At 40.8% G+C, this 14,812-nt stretch overlaps 1 protein-coding gene and 2 long non-coding RNA genes across 4 annotated transcripts in view; 2 read left to right on the top strand and 1 right to left on the bottom strand.

Annotated features, from left to right (window-relative positions):
• LOC135914717 (chondroadherin-like) overlaps positions 1–14,812 on the bottom strand; it is a 660,669-nt gene that overhangs the window by 452,430 nt on the left and 193,427 nt on the right. The gene's annotated exons all lie outside the window — the stretch shown is intronic.
• On the top strand, positions 2,485–5,128 carry LOC139055530 (uncharacterized). The gene is made up of 3 exons (XR_011511833.1): positions 2,485–2,711; positions 3,916–3,969; positions 5,056–5,128. It is a non-coding gene; the product is annotated as an uncharacterized lncRNA (long non-coding RNA).
• LOC139055529 (uncharacterized) lies at positions 5,137–6,923 on the top strand. The gene is made up of 2 exons (XR_011511832.1): positions 5,137–5,246; positions 6,588–6,923. It is a non-coding gene; the product is annotated as an uncharacterized lncRNA (long non-coding RNA).

Below are 14,812 nucleotides of genomic sequence, written 5' to 3'. Positions count from 1 at the left end.
CAGCGCCCAAAGGCACGCATCACTTCATCGTTTGAATAAAAATTGACGGTAACTTAAGTGCCTCTAATGCATTGGTTACGTCCATGACACGTGACGCCATACATTGTCACGTACGTGTCCTTCACAACTCTACCTTAATCCACCTTGCTCCTATATTGCACAAACCTAAATCCACCCTAATCCACTTTAGCTTTAATCTACCCTGCTCTAATTTGTATTATTCTCAATCCATTTTAATTCACTTTATTTCGCCTTAATCCCCCTTAATCTCCCGTGCTCCAACTTGGGCCAACATTAATCCGCCTTCAACCGCTTTATTAAACCTTCATTCACTTTAATCCTCCTAAACTTGAATTCACCTTCATTCACTTTACTTCACCTTAACTCACTTTATTCCACCTTACTCTAACTTGTTCTAACTTTAATTCATTTTACTTCACTCTAATTTACCTTAATTAACTTCAATTCACTTGTATGCCCTTTTATTCATACTAATTACCATAATTCCTACTAAATAACGTTTCTATACCATTTACTGTATTCTGTATTACTACTGATGTCATACAAGACGCATGAAAACTCTTTTTCCTTCCAAAAATTATTGGTTCCTGTCCTGGTTGTTCATCATTCTTTCATCCTTGTCATGTTCTGCAATTACTTCGAACTCTATATATTGATTTTCCTTGACCATGTTTGTTGATACCTCACACGCTTAAGCGATAGCTGGATTCCCATGATAAGGAAAACTTGGATTTGTCACACTGGATTCTGACCATAAGTAAATCTAAAAAAAAGTATTGGCTACTAAAGAGAGCACAGCAAAGAGATAAGTTCAGTAGGTGCAGTCAACAGTGTCGATTGTAAATGTCATTCCGCGACTTAAATTAAATTTTGAAGATTTAAGTTCCAAAATCAATATCTTGTTATGAGGCGCACGGTAATGGAAAGCTGCAGATTTATTTTCAGCAGCTCGGGTTATTTAACGTGTACGGAATGCACGGTTACGCGCGTTTTCGCATTCTGCCCCCATTGGAATGTGACTGCCGCGGTTGTGATTGGACCCGTCACCTCGAGCTCAGCAGCGCAACAACAAAGCCACTGGGCTACCGCAGTGCGTTGCGTTCCGCGGCCAGAAACAAATATTAGCGCACGCAACACTGCTTTGGAACCCCCTAGAAATATAAAAACAAAAATACAGCAGTTTCGCCCCAATGCTGCACGAACCACTGCACGAACCATTGCTCGAACCAAAGTTCGTTGTTTCATCGGCTGAATAAACTGCAGTAAACATTCGCTTACTCCTTAAATTAGGAAGCACTGGCTCACGCGCGTACGTGCAAACAACAGATCTCACTCAATGACGGCGAACACTCGCTGTCACAGCGTTGGCGTGACGAAGGGCGCGACCGAACGCTTCTGCTGCCTCTTCCGTCAAAGCGTCTCCGCAAAATTGCGTTATCTGAGCGCCCCCCCCCTCCTCCCCCCAGGTTTGCGTCCATCGGAAATTATCACCAAAACAGAGCGAGAGTGGCGCAAGACCGGGCTAGAGCAACGGCTAGAGGAGGAGAAGCGCGCTAAACTAGCGCATCCCTCTTCCGGCTTGCGCGCGTTTTATCACGTGACCTCCTATAGATACTTGGGGCGCCCATCGAGCCCGGCTCAGCCTCAAACACTTCCTTTAACGCGCACAGCCAACGGCGCGGGATAGGATCTTATCGCACTTGACTTTATACGAAAGCTCACGGTAACACCGACAGATATATTTCGACGGTTGCTTCCATATAATTGCTATCGCAAAATTCGCAATAAATAGAAATTTTCACTAAGAACCAACCACGCTGCTTCTTCATGTCGGGAGAGAGCGGTGAACGATAGTTCTAGAAAATGTGTTGCTAAATCTCCGCCAAATGATTACGCTCGCATTTGGTGACAACGGCACACAGTCGCAAGAACTTGTGGAGGAAATACCGGAGTTCTGGCAGCTTCAGGTGCACTAGATCATTCAGTAACATGGGCGGCTTTGTAGTTCTACCTCACATCAGAGCAAACTGCACTCGACAGAAATAAAGGGCAGCCGCACCGTTATAGCTAAGCAAATTAAGGACAATTACGCCGCGTCTTCACACTTCGAGCATGCTCCGACAGCCCCCCGATAGATATTTCAAACGTAACCACGCTCGGACGGGCAAATTTTGCTTCTGCCAAGTGAACGTAGCGGGCATTTCAACACGCGTGTTAAATTCATGGCTGTTTCATTCGTGAACATTACTTAAGTGACGTAAAATTATCAGTGAGCAAAACAGTTTTTATTTCAACGCGAGGAAACAAAACCGAAACTAGCGCAACTGTTTTGCTCAGTTGTGCAGATACAAAATGATCCAAAGCTGAAGCCGCCAATAGCATGACGCCATTTTAAAGTTGCGCTGTATCACGCGCGAGTGCGTTGTCGTTGAGTGTTTCTGAAATCGCTGCGTTAGGGGCGACTGCAACCAAGCGTTGCGGCAAGTTACGGTGGGAGCTTCTGTCCGTGCTGTGTGATTGCGACGAGGGGACCGCCGCCAGCAGCAGCGTATCGCCGATTTCGTCTTTCGGTTTTCACTGCATCTTTCATTGTGATATGGGAGATCGGAACGGACAGAGACGACCAGATGCATACGAACCACTACCAGCGGGGACCTGTGACCTGTGCCACATTTCTCTTAACGTCTCAGGTAAGCATATCAGCTTTTGTTCCGAGTTTACAAACGGCGCGGACTCGGCCCTTCCGGTATGGCTACATTTTGCGCCACGTTTCTCTTGGCATTTCACAGACGTTTCTTGGGCATGCGTGCGCGTATGTATGCGAAAATACTACTGGCAGACGGAAGCCTCAGGAGAGCATCTGAAATTATTGCAAAGCTGTACTGCCAGGAGAAACACCGTTCTTAACGACTCCGGTGACGAGTGGCCTGTCGCATCGAAAAATCCGTATATCAAGTACTGCGTAACTTGAAGTGTAGATACAATACTAGCACCAGTGTGACTTTCGCTGGCGAAGACAGGTAGTCGAAAAGACAGCTTGTGTATTCTGAAGATTTACTAGCAGTTTAGGTATATTACCGCGAATAATAAAAGCGCTACAACGCTGTATGGCAGTGTCAGGCGATGTGGCAGCACAGATATCTTAAGAGCGGTAAAGCGGCTGCATGCACAAGCGAACAGACAGCGCTTTAAAAGCGTTGAAACAGAAAAAAAATTATGTGCATTTGGCTGTAAGTAGAAAACACAAAACACGTTAGCTGACAATCTAAGCCGATGTATAAGGTTATTATTTTTTATGTAATCTTTATTTTCATGGTGGTAAATATCTAAAAGCATGAATTTGCTGCAACCTTTATATAGTAAATCCTACTAGGCGTACAAAACCTGGCTGTGTTATGCACAGAAGTTGTGGTATTCCTACTGAATTTTCTATTTTGAGTCCGGTGTTTTATGAAAAAGAGGGTCTTTTTATTAGTAGTCTTATGTTAGTGCAGATATTTGGCAAGCAGAAATGAATTGATTGCAAATTGGTACCTCCTGGTGATCTGCATGTAAACCCAAGTTTATCCTGTCTTGGCTATTGTAATGTGCATATAACAATTTTAAGTATATACTGCTGTAGTTGGCTTAGTCACTGTCGCATAATTTGTAAAAGTAGAAGGCTATGATTATTTTACTGTTTTCATGCAGAAATACCTTTCTTTCTTGTACCAAGAAACGCTCACAGCATTGAATGAAATGAAGTGTGGTGTATTATTCTACTAATTTAATAAAGGAAATTTCGTCTGCACTGCATCAGAGATTAGTTTACTTTATTTTACTAAACAATGCGTTATCTCCTCTGCTACTGCTGTTCTGTGTATTTTTGTAATTTTGAAATGTACTTTATTTTAGGTATTCAAGAAATGCCAACATCCAGAAGACGCCATCTTATCCAGCACGTTATAGGTGAGACAGATCGTAGCAGGCACTTTCGCATATCTCATTAGCATATGATGCTATTTGTTGTAATTTTTGTGTCCACTTTCCTGGCCTTTATTCATTTCAGCATTATTGTGCAAAGGGTAATACTTTTACATCGAGATAGAGTAATTTTCCAAAGGAGAAACATGGCTGGAGGAGACGGCACACATAAGCCTCCTTTGTCCGTATCTCTATGTTGCGCAGTTACTCATTGTCATTGTCATTACTCATGGTCATAGTCATTGTCTACCAACAAGCCCAAGTTCATCAGCTACATTTACTAATTCTCCGTTATTACAATTTCATTGATACAACATTGAAAGTACAGAGGTGCACAGGAAGACAGAGACTTGAAATGATGAAGAGCTGTAGAACAAGGAGCATCACTGGAGCCAATGTTTCGACAAAGAGAAGGAGATAAGTTTTCTTGTCAAAACATTAGCTCCAGTAAAATTTCTTGTTCTATCACTATTTATGATTAAAAGACAGCATTATTGCTCTTGCTGCAGTATTATGCATTATGGAATAAAAATTAGCAGGGTTAAATGTCAGGAATGTGAAATTTCTTGTGTATTTTAATGCTACAGGGAAAGCCAGAAAAACAAGATGTAGAGAACCACATTGTTATTTGTCACTACCCAGTTTGGCCAGCTTCATCAGAGCATGCACTTTGTTGCATTATCGACCACTGGAATTCATTAATTGAATTGCTTCGTGATTACATATATTTAGAGATGCTGAACTTGTTTTAATGCAGCTTAACATAGTGCGTGTAAAAAATATACAATGACATTTTAAGAGGCTTGCAGTTGACTAGCAGATCATTTGATGGTATGAGCTTGGGTTTCCACTGAGCTTCCATGCACAAATCGGATGCACATTCTTTTTTTTTCATTGCTTGGATTTTCATAAGCATAAGTACCATTTCTTCTTTGTCGATGTTCTAGTTGTGTTGTAGGACCTAACTGTTTACATTTATTTGTATAGGTATCCATGTTACACAGACAGCTGAATTTTTCTTCTAAATTGTGACATGGTAGGACTAAGAGCATTTGTGCAAATTTGCTGCAGGTACACTCTGGTGGCTCCCGCCCCTGCATCCTACCACCACTGTGTCCTGACTACGTCCACTAGAGAGTTCGAAGCCTTTGGCGGCTCCTCCCACTGCGTCCTGCCACCCCCGTGTCCTGACTACGTCCACTATGGAGTTGGCAGCCTTCGTGATGATGCCAAGCAGGCTGGAAGCCGGCAGAAAGATTAAGGTAAATACATGTGATTAAGTGGCAACTTATTGCGTCAAGTGGCTTGTAGCCACTCAGCAATGAAAGAGTTAACTTCAAAGCAGTTTAGACTCCCTGCTATCTGTGCAGGGATGCTCAAGTCCACGCAGTTTGCCTTAGCCGCCAAAAGGCTATGTGGATTACACGAAATGCGCTGCAAATTTTGAAACCAGTAGGAGACCACTTGTACAATTTCTTTTCTTGCTTAACAAAAAACTGCTCTGATAAAGCTTTAGCAATCTAAAAACAATACAGTGTACACTCATACATGGTAGTGGGCATAAATTTACTAGGACTGCCTCAATAGTAAGTATGCCGATAAACACACCAAAACTTACTTTTTTTGCTAGTTCATCCTCATCTCTGTGCACTGCTGCATAATTTATGTTCCTGAAACCAGTTTTTGCATGCAGCACAACTCCTAAATATGTGGATTACATAAATTTGCAGCTTTTGCTGTAAGCCAGATACATGAAAATAAAGTTAATAGGCCATTTTGTCCATTTTAATGACCCATAATAAACTGAGCAGTGGCTAATAAGCAGTTCAATTTTTGCTGTAAGGCCTCTCTTTATTGTCCTGAAAAATTTGGCCCCCTTAATGAAGGAACCAATTTTTCTGCTATGCCTTTTATGATGCATAGATTGGTGCATTACACAAAATCTCACTTAGTGCTTGCGCCAGTAAAAAAACTTTTTAAGTTAAGTATTTCTTGAAATTAACATTTGCGCTATATTGAAGGGCCTCCAGTTTTTCAAAAAAAAATTTCAAGTGGTCGTGTGCCAGGTTGGTACAGCTCGCATGGAATAGCCTACTTACACAAATAGGGAGGGCCATGCCCTCCGTGGTTGCTCAGTGGCTATGGTGTTGGGCTGCTGAGCACGAGGTCGCGTGATCGAACCCCGGCCACGGCGGCCGCATTTCGATAGGGTTGAAATGCGAAAACACCCGTGTACTTAGATTTAGGTGCACATTAAAGAACCCCAGGTGGTCGAACTTTCCGGAGTCCTCCACTACGGCGTGCCTCATGATCAGAAAGTGGTTTTAGCAAGTAAAACCCCATAATTTTAAGTTTTTTTAGGGAGGGCGAAGTAAACTTGATTTTATGTTAAGATACTATTATTGATCTACAAAAGACAAAATGAAACATTCCATCCTATAAGCAGCTCTTCACACTCATTTACACTTTTGCACATTTTTATACCTGAAGTCTGGTGACTTGTGTCTGTTTTCATTATCTGCTATGTGCCGATGGTAAACTTCAGGTTTGCCCTATGGTGAAGAATATTGTGGTGCTTATAGATATCGATCTATGTTTTTCAGGTTGCCTCGAAATTTTACCAAAGCCGTACCACACACTCGGGCCAGGCCTTTTTGCAAACGGCGTATAACCAAGCTCAACGCATGAGTGTCTAGTGAGTCTGGAGATCAAAGCAACCTGCTGTGCAACCAGCATGCAACCTTTGGTGACCCCTCTACATTGTTCCACCTATTTCACAGCTGCACCTCAGCTGCAACTTATCTAAACAGCATCACCAACTGTGGTCACTCATCGAACCATGGATGAATGTTGGGGTGGAGTGATTTGAAGAGACATTCTATTTGTCTCTTCAAATTCTTAGCAAATACTTGTGTTATTATAATTAATATGTGTCTTTAGTGCCTAGTTTTTAGTGGTTCCTTTCTATTAGAATTCTCACCATCGATTCCTGGTATTATAATGTATGTCTTTATGCCCAGTTTTTCGTAGTTGTTTCGTACTTGTGTATGTAATTGATAGGTTCATACTTGTTATACAGAAGGCTAAAATGCAAACTTACAGCATTTTTTTTCTTTCTTTTGATAATCTACAGCACTGCAAAGTGTTCAAGAAATGTAACCTAACATGGGCTCTTGTGCAGGAAAATTTTAAGAGCAATATAGAGTACTTATTTCAAACACCCATTATTCTTGGAAAAGTCAAGAATATAGGAGCACAAAAAAGAAAATATTAAACTAGAGAAACATGAGTTCCCCTCATAAGTCTGATAATAATGCGACTTCCTTTCACTGCAAAGATACCAGTAATGTACTCGCATACAAGGTTTCAAACAAGAAAGCTATGATGCCCTTGGCATTTCTCAGTGCCTATTTGCCACACTGACGAATGTCAAAGGCATCGTAGGTTTCATGCACACATTGGTTGTGTTACACTTTTGAGTATTGCATTTCTCAAACACAAAGGTTTACAGCAGTGCTTTAAATAGCAAGTGCATCTCCTAATTTATTAGCGCAAGAGTAACAGTACAGATCATGTAAAAATTATTTTACAGACTATATGTCCATGGATGCACGCTTCTGATGACATAGCAGTGATGTGTTCGTGGGATGAATGTCTTTATTTCAGATCTAAATATTGGCTTCCAGGTCTGGGTTAGTCTCCTACACTGAGTAGTCTAGGTCAGAGCCCATTTACTAGAGAAAGTGAATTAAACTAGGAATTATAAACATCAAAAGATCTTGTTTAGGACACCAATAAGACAATCAGCAAGGTTCTTTGGTTATTCATTTCCAAATTTGTGAGGATATATTTTATGACTGGTTTCAATATTGTGAGAACAAATATTTGTTTATTGTCACACTAGAGTTGGCTGCCCCCATTTGTATACAACCCCTTTACAGGCTAAAAATTCAGTGTGTTACCCTATTTACTCGCATAATGATCGCACTTTTTTGTAAAAAAAATTGACTCAAATTCAGGGGTGCGATCATTACGCTGGTTAAATTTCCCGCAAAAAGAAAACAATATATTATCTGGCATTTACTACGGGATGACAACAGGTCAACAAATAGGCGGCTGCTGCTGTATGTAGTGCAGGACACGAAAAAAAAAATGGTGGCTGCCAGAGCAAGCCGAACGCGCTGAATGCGTTTTTCTTCTCGTGAGTACATTACAGTGCATTCAAACACTTTCTTCCATATTAGTAATGAATAACATCGGCAAGTTTGCGGCAATAACATAGCCATGCCCACTTTGAGGGGACAGATGGGCACGCTTAGCTCTGCCAGTGACATAGGAACACATGGTGGGCATGCTGCGGAAACTGCGGCATTTGTCTTCACCACTATCCTAATGTGGCACGTTTCCGCTAAGGGTGGGCGAATATCTTAGCTGCGTTACAAACGTCGGCGAATGAATAGGGTACACTTCTAACCTATCAGTGTAAACGTGGCTGCTATCATTGCCGCTCGTGATTTGTTGCGTGCCCACAAGTGCAGATGAGAAGAATCGAAAGACGCCTTTTTTGTTGTTTTTGTTGACCACAACCATTATAAAGCCTACACATAATAAAGGAAAGTTTGGTTGTAGCTTTTTTTTTGTCGTAGAAGTGCAGAAAGTGATGAAAGGAATGAAATGGGGCATCTGCTTAAGAAAGATTTTTGCATGCAGTCTGCTTGGTTTGTCTTGAAGAGTCGTTCGCATAGCAGTCGACAGATGGTAAACGCGATCATTATTAGCTAGATTTGGCACATGACACATCGCTGCGGCAAGTTCGGGGTGAAATCGTTACATGGGAAATAAAAAAAATCGAATTTTGACGACAAAATTTAGGAGTGCGATCATTACGCGAGCGCAGTCATTATGCGAGTAAATACGGTAATAGGCTGTTTTTGGTTTCGTGCACTCTATGTTAAGGGATGCAAATGGTGACATACAACAGAATGCAAAACTGACTAATGAATTCAAGCAGGGCATGGGGCTTTTGAGGCAGATGCGTGCGTGTGCTATTTATAAAGCTCCCCATGGTATGCCTGAAGGCATTTTCTAACCCTTTGGTAGAATACACTGACACCCCCTTATTAACTCTTCGAAACAACTCTTTTATATATTTGTACTAGAGATTTGAATATACTGTCATTCATAAAGTGTTTTATTAGATTTGAATTGTCATTTATTTTTGTGTAGCTGCTGTTTTTCAGTTATGTCCTACACAGTGGCAAAATATTTTTGTGGGCACTTTCCTGCGTATAAAATTTTCAGAAATAGCTTCATGCTGTATCTTATTTAGCTACTCGTATACTGCAAAGTGGTGATACCTATCCAAACGGCTTGTACGATTAGTGGAACTATGCAAAAATATATTAGGCCACATTAAATAATTTTACAGATTGCAATTTCAATTAGATATCAGCATTCTGCATATCTTGAAGAGTACGTATGCCAAATTTCGAAGTATAGAACAACTATAAGTGCATAAGGTTATTCTCATGCTATTGTGAGAAAATGTTTTTGAAGTATATTCAATAGTTTTTTTTCACAATAGCATGAGAAGTATGCAAGATTAGTAGGCAGGCCTCTCTGCCTGCCTACTAATTTTGCATACTTCTAGTAACTTTACATGCTCTTTGAATAGATATCGGCACTTTGCAGTCTACAAAGAGCTTAGGTAGCTACAGCATACTGCTTTTTGTGAAAATTTACACAAGAAAGTGCCCGCAAAGATCAGTGTATTTTCCCATTGTGTAGGACATAACTCAAGAAGCAGCTAAAGAAATACTAATGACATATATGACATCTGCATGAAGAACTCTACAATTTGCTCTCTTTTCAAGCCTATAGCACGAATAATAAGACTGTTTCGAGTAATATTCAATCAGCAAAACATGCCCCTTGCTATAGTGACCTACAACATAGAAACGCAAATTGAACGCAAGTCTTTTTGTTGAAGCGACTCTGGGCTGTCTTCCCAAGGGCTTCTGTTAAACACCGAAATTTCCTGCATTTACCAGAAGTGCAATACTCAAATGTTTGTGTATGTGCAATTGGTATTGGCAAACTAACAGAAAAAAAGACAGTTCTGTGAAATGAAGAATTGACTATCACTTTGTTCGACATTTAAATTTTGACTCCATATCTTTGTTTTGTGCTTTGTACTGAGTGTTTCAGCAGTGACTGCCGCTAAAAATTGAACATAACTGCTTCATGACAATATGACAATTTTCGCTAACAGAAATTTATAGCAGTGGCAGGCATTATAATTACCGTACTCAATAACGTCTAGTTTGTAAGAACTCAGACTAGCACCAGTTCCGAGATACACAACCCAAAAAGACATGATCAGATAGGTTTATCTTCCACACAGAATTGTCCCATAAAGCTTAGAAAATGTTTTGTGGCTAAGTAATATCTGCAACAGCAAAGCATGTTCCACCAAGTATGGCGATAAATATTTCAGAGCTGTCAGTCTGAGGACTCCTACAAACTAACAATACCTTCAGCACTGACTAGCCTCAATAATAGGATGTCAGCCATTTTGCTGAAATTAATAAAACTTCAATTATTGTGATCTTGTTTACGAAAACATTTGCAATTGTAATTCAGTTCTAGTATCTGTCACTTTTGCAAATATTTTCCAATTAGTTTTTCAGACTACAATTTTTGGTAATAGAGGTATTCATTGCAGAAAGATCTAGTACATGGCACTTAATAATAAAGGTACTGGTCATCGTAGACTTCCTGTTGCACAGCTGTTTCTCGAAATCTGAAAGGATGTACCCGTATCCTTATCTTAGCTAGAAACGGAAATCTGTCAGTATGTTTTGTTTAAAATACAGCTGATCAACCCGATAGTTAGGCTGCTTGCCAAATATAAATTATAACGATAATAGTGAAGGACCATAATAACAGAGTGATGCTGACTCATAACTATGCCCAGCTACATCCACGCAGCTGTGCCATACAATGTGCATGTGTTCAGAAGAGCCAAATGCCCCAGAGAGAAAGCAACAGTAACTCATTGTTTGTCATCTTGTTCAAGCAGGTTATGCGCTAGCTGTAATTTATGCTCAGTAAATACATAAATCAGTCATGTCAGGTGTCTTACTTTAGGTTGCAAGTTCGAAGTTCTTGTAATCTTGCTTGTTTGTATTTTGTTTTCTTTGTGAGAATGAGTCACTTGGTTGCCTTCGCACATATTCTCAAAACTATTTCATCACTGGGAATCGGGAAATTTAATTTGCATATGAAATTCCCAGTTACTAATTTGGTAGGCTTTGAACTTAATTCTCTTATCTTTTATATGTTTATCTACCAAGTAGTCTTATCGTTCATTGAAACATATCCATGTAATGCAGAGAGGGCACCCAAATTATAAATATCTCTTCTTGCTTTCTACCCTGCTCTGGTGTTTTCAAAACCTAGCATTGGTGCAATGGCCTGTCTGCAGAAAAGTAGTAAAGTGGCTAAATTTAAAGGTCAACAACATAATTAAGATACAAAGCAAAAATATAAGTTCGCAATTGTCCCCCATAACGAGAGTTCTGCTTAGAATTTAAAAAAAATATTGACATCCTGCTGTGGTGTGAGAATTGCTTTGGGTTCCAAGGGGACTACGTAGCACCTGTACTAGTGTATACAAAGCAAAAAAAAAAGATCACTCCAGATTGGAGCGGCAGTGGGAAGTCAAGCACAGATGCTTTATTTCACGCACCATTAATGTGGTTTATCATCTGCTCCTGTTGTATGGGAATGCATACATTGGGAAGACAATCCTTTGCGCCATTGTTACCTTAGCGGGACACCAGAGAAAGGTAGAAATCGAGAACAGGTATTCACACTTGGTTGCCCACAGTGTGTTATTTGGATGTGTTTCACTCTACAACAGACTACTGTGGTAGGTAATCATAATGACAAAGACAAAAGAATTGAAAGAGGCATGTGTCCGTCATCCGTCCGTGACCTCCAGTGTTTATAGAAACACTTCTTTGTGTATATGTGCCAAGCCGTAGGGAGGCTTTACGTAACTCAGTCATGCTTGCTAAGCTAAAGATTGGAATAAGGAAAATCACAAGAACATTGTATGAGTGATTTATAAATGTGCACCTAAAGTAACTTATTCATGTATGTCCTGAGGATAGATTACAGCCAATGCATAATGTGCTCTTACAGGATGACTTGTGATGAGTAAAAGAAGCCTTCCTCACATCTTCCTCTTTGTTTCTTTTGGATCTTTGTGCACTATGTGTATTGTTACAGCTGCGTGCATGCAGCTGGGTATAGTTTGTTTATGTGTTCTGCTTCCTCTCTTGTACTCATCATTCATGCGCTATCTTTGCCGTAACAAAATACAGCTGCCTGTGCTACTTATTTTGTCAACATGTTTGCATTATGGAAAGTTTTGTATTAGCGGTTGTTTCTACCTGTGAAATTGTCTGTGTCAGCTATTTTACTTAGTCTTGCAAAAGTATGCTTCTCAACATAAATAAATGATCAGTGTAAGTGTTGCTGTATTTATTTTTGTAATTTTGTCAGTTATGAGGTTTTTATACACTGTTGCATGTTGTATGACAGAATAAAATTGATGCACAACTTTTTAATGTGGTGTTTTTCAGATCAATTTTCATCACGCTAACATGCACAAATTGTGTGGGAAAAAGTGCCAACAAGAAGTACCATAAGGTAAGACAGCTGTTTTTACTATTAGACTGGATTATCAATTGCCAACCAGTTGTTTTCAGCAAGCATAGCATAATGCATAGATAATGTAATCTAAGTTGGAATATTGTTTTTATTGCACTTCATTATATGGGTCTCCTTTGTACATAAGTGCAGCCTCTCTTATTTGTAATGTGTAGCTTACTTGCTTAAAATGTTAAGTCGTAAGTTAAGTCTTTTAGAACAGGGAAATAGGTTGAACTTATGAATATTTTGACATATTATAAGAGACTTGTGTGGTGGTGAATTAACCTTCTACATGAGTTACATAATATTTTGGGGTCTCATTATGGTTCTGAGTGGCATTGCAGTGTCGTGCATATGCAGCTGCAGGCTACATATTGGATATTTATTTAAGACTGTTTTGCTTAGTTGGCTATTGATTCCAGTTTAATGGTAAAGAGAACTGTCTTGCTTTCATAGTGATTCTGTGCTGACTTATACAGTTGAATTTTCCAGAAGACAGTAACAAAGATTGATGAAATATTAACTTTTTCTTGCTAACCTGCCATGTGCTTTTTGTCAAGTTTACTGTGGATTCTTTGTTATCCTATGTTGTCTTTTCATAGTAGCCTTCTTGAGAACTAGCCGTAGTCGTGTGTACTTACAGCAAGAGTTGTTGACACATTTTGAAAAGCGGCTCGACACTGCCATTCCAAGAGCGAAACGACTTGCAAGAGGCCGCATTTGCCGCTAGCATTTGCAAGAGGCCGGCACCACACACTAAGGGTAATTTGACACACATGGTGAAGTCATCAGACTCATCTAGAATAGTTACCTGAATCATTGTTGCGGTGTTCACGTGACACTTTATCTTGAGTCGTTCGACTCATTTAGAATTGTTAACGGACTCCCTCAGCACTAGTCTTGTAACCCTTTTGAGAGGGTATAGGCGACTATTACAACAGAGTATGCATGACTATTGTGTGCAGAGTCACGCGAACACCTTGTATTGAGCACAGATAGTCTCGGGACTCTCTGCCAAAAGAGAGTTCGGGTGTCTCCCACAAAGTGAGTCGTATACGTGACGAGTCCAGACTCTTCGAAAAGAGTAAGGGATACTCTTTTTTTTCTTTGTGTGTATATCCATACGCAACAGATGCGAGCGAAGAAGTTAGTCCTCATAGGCAGCAGCCTGAAAGCGCGCACACCTGCTGCCTCGAAGCTGCGGCTCGCGCATCGTTATGCACAAAAAAACTTTGCAGAGATAAACCCGCTTAATTAGGGTACAGACCAAGGTAGGCTTGTGAATTTCGCATGTTTCCATGCTTTCTTCCGTCACGTCTTCTTATGGCACGGAAGCTTTTCTGCCGCTCACTTGTCAATATTGTGCGTCTCTTGCTCAAAATGACGAGTTTTTGGAGCTAAACCTCACTTTTTCGTGATAACAGCTTGGTTAAAGAACAAACTATTTGATTTTACACCGCAGTTCTTGGGCGCCCGTTCCTACGGCGAGCGTCGGCGTCCCCGATAACCGAGCGGACGAGCACAGGGAAGGATGAAAGAGCGAACGCGGAGCCCAGCGGGGGATGAAAGAGGCCGATATCGAAGAGACCGCGAGAAGGAAAGCGGTAAAGGAGGGCATGGCGAAAAAAGCGTAGCGCCGCGCAAGACCGGCTTTGCGGCGACGAAAGCTGCTGGATGGCGCCAGGGTAGCGCAAGAGAGAGAGAGAATACAGAGGAAGGCAGGGAGGTTAACCATATGTAGTTCTGGTTGGCTACCTTGCACGGGGAAAAGGGTTAAGGGGGATAAAAAGAGAAAGAGAAAGGAAGGGGGCGAACTAAGTACTGCATCAATGGAGGTCTCACTGAATGCTGTATTGCTGGTGCTTCTGGCACGCGTTGCGTAGACCGAATCATGCCTAAAACCTGGCTTCGCCAACACGTGCCGCATCATGTCAAAAAGAAGCACGAACGGGTGAATGAAATCAGAGTCCGAATTTGAAGTGCTTTTGTTTATGGACACTGGTTGTGAGTGACATGCGTATGCTCGCTGTACCAAAAAACACAACACCCCTTGTTGGTATTCTCTTTAGACTATGATTTGTAAATATCGGCCAGGGTACTAGCGGAT

This window comes from Dermacentor albipictus, chromosome 2 (genome assembly GCF_038994185.2).
Source record: "Dermacentor albipictus isolate Rhodes 1998 colony chromosome 2, USDA_Dalb.pri_finalv2, whole genome shotgun sequence".
Lineage (NCBI taxonomy): Eukaryota > Metazoa > Arthropoda > Arachnida > Ixodida > Ixodidae > Dermacentor > Dermacentor albipictus.
Note: the sequence above shows the minus strand (reverse complement) of the source record. Positions and strands in the feature narration are given on the sequence as shown.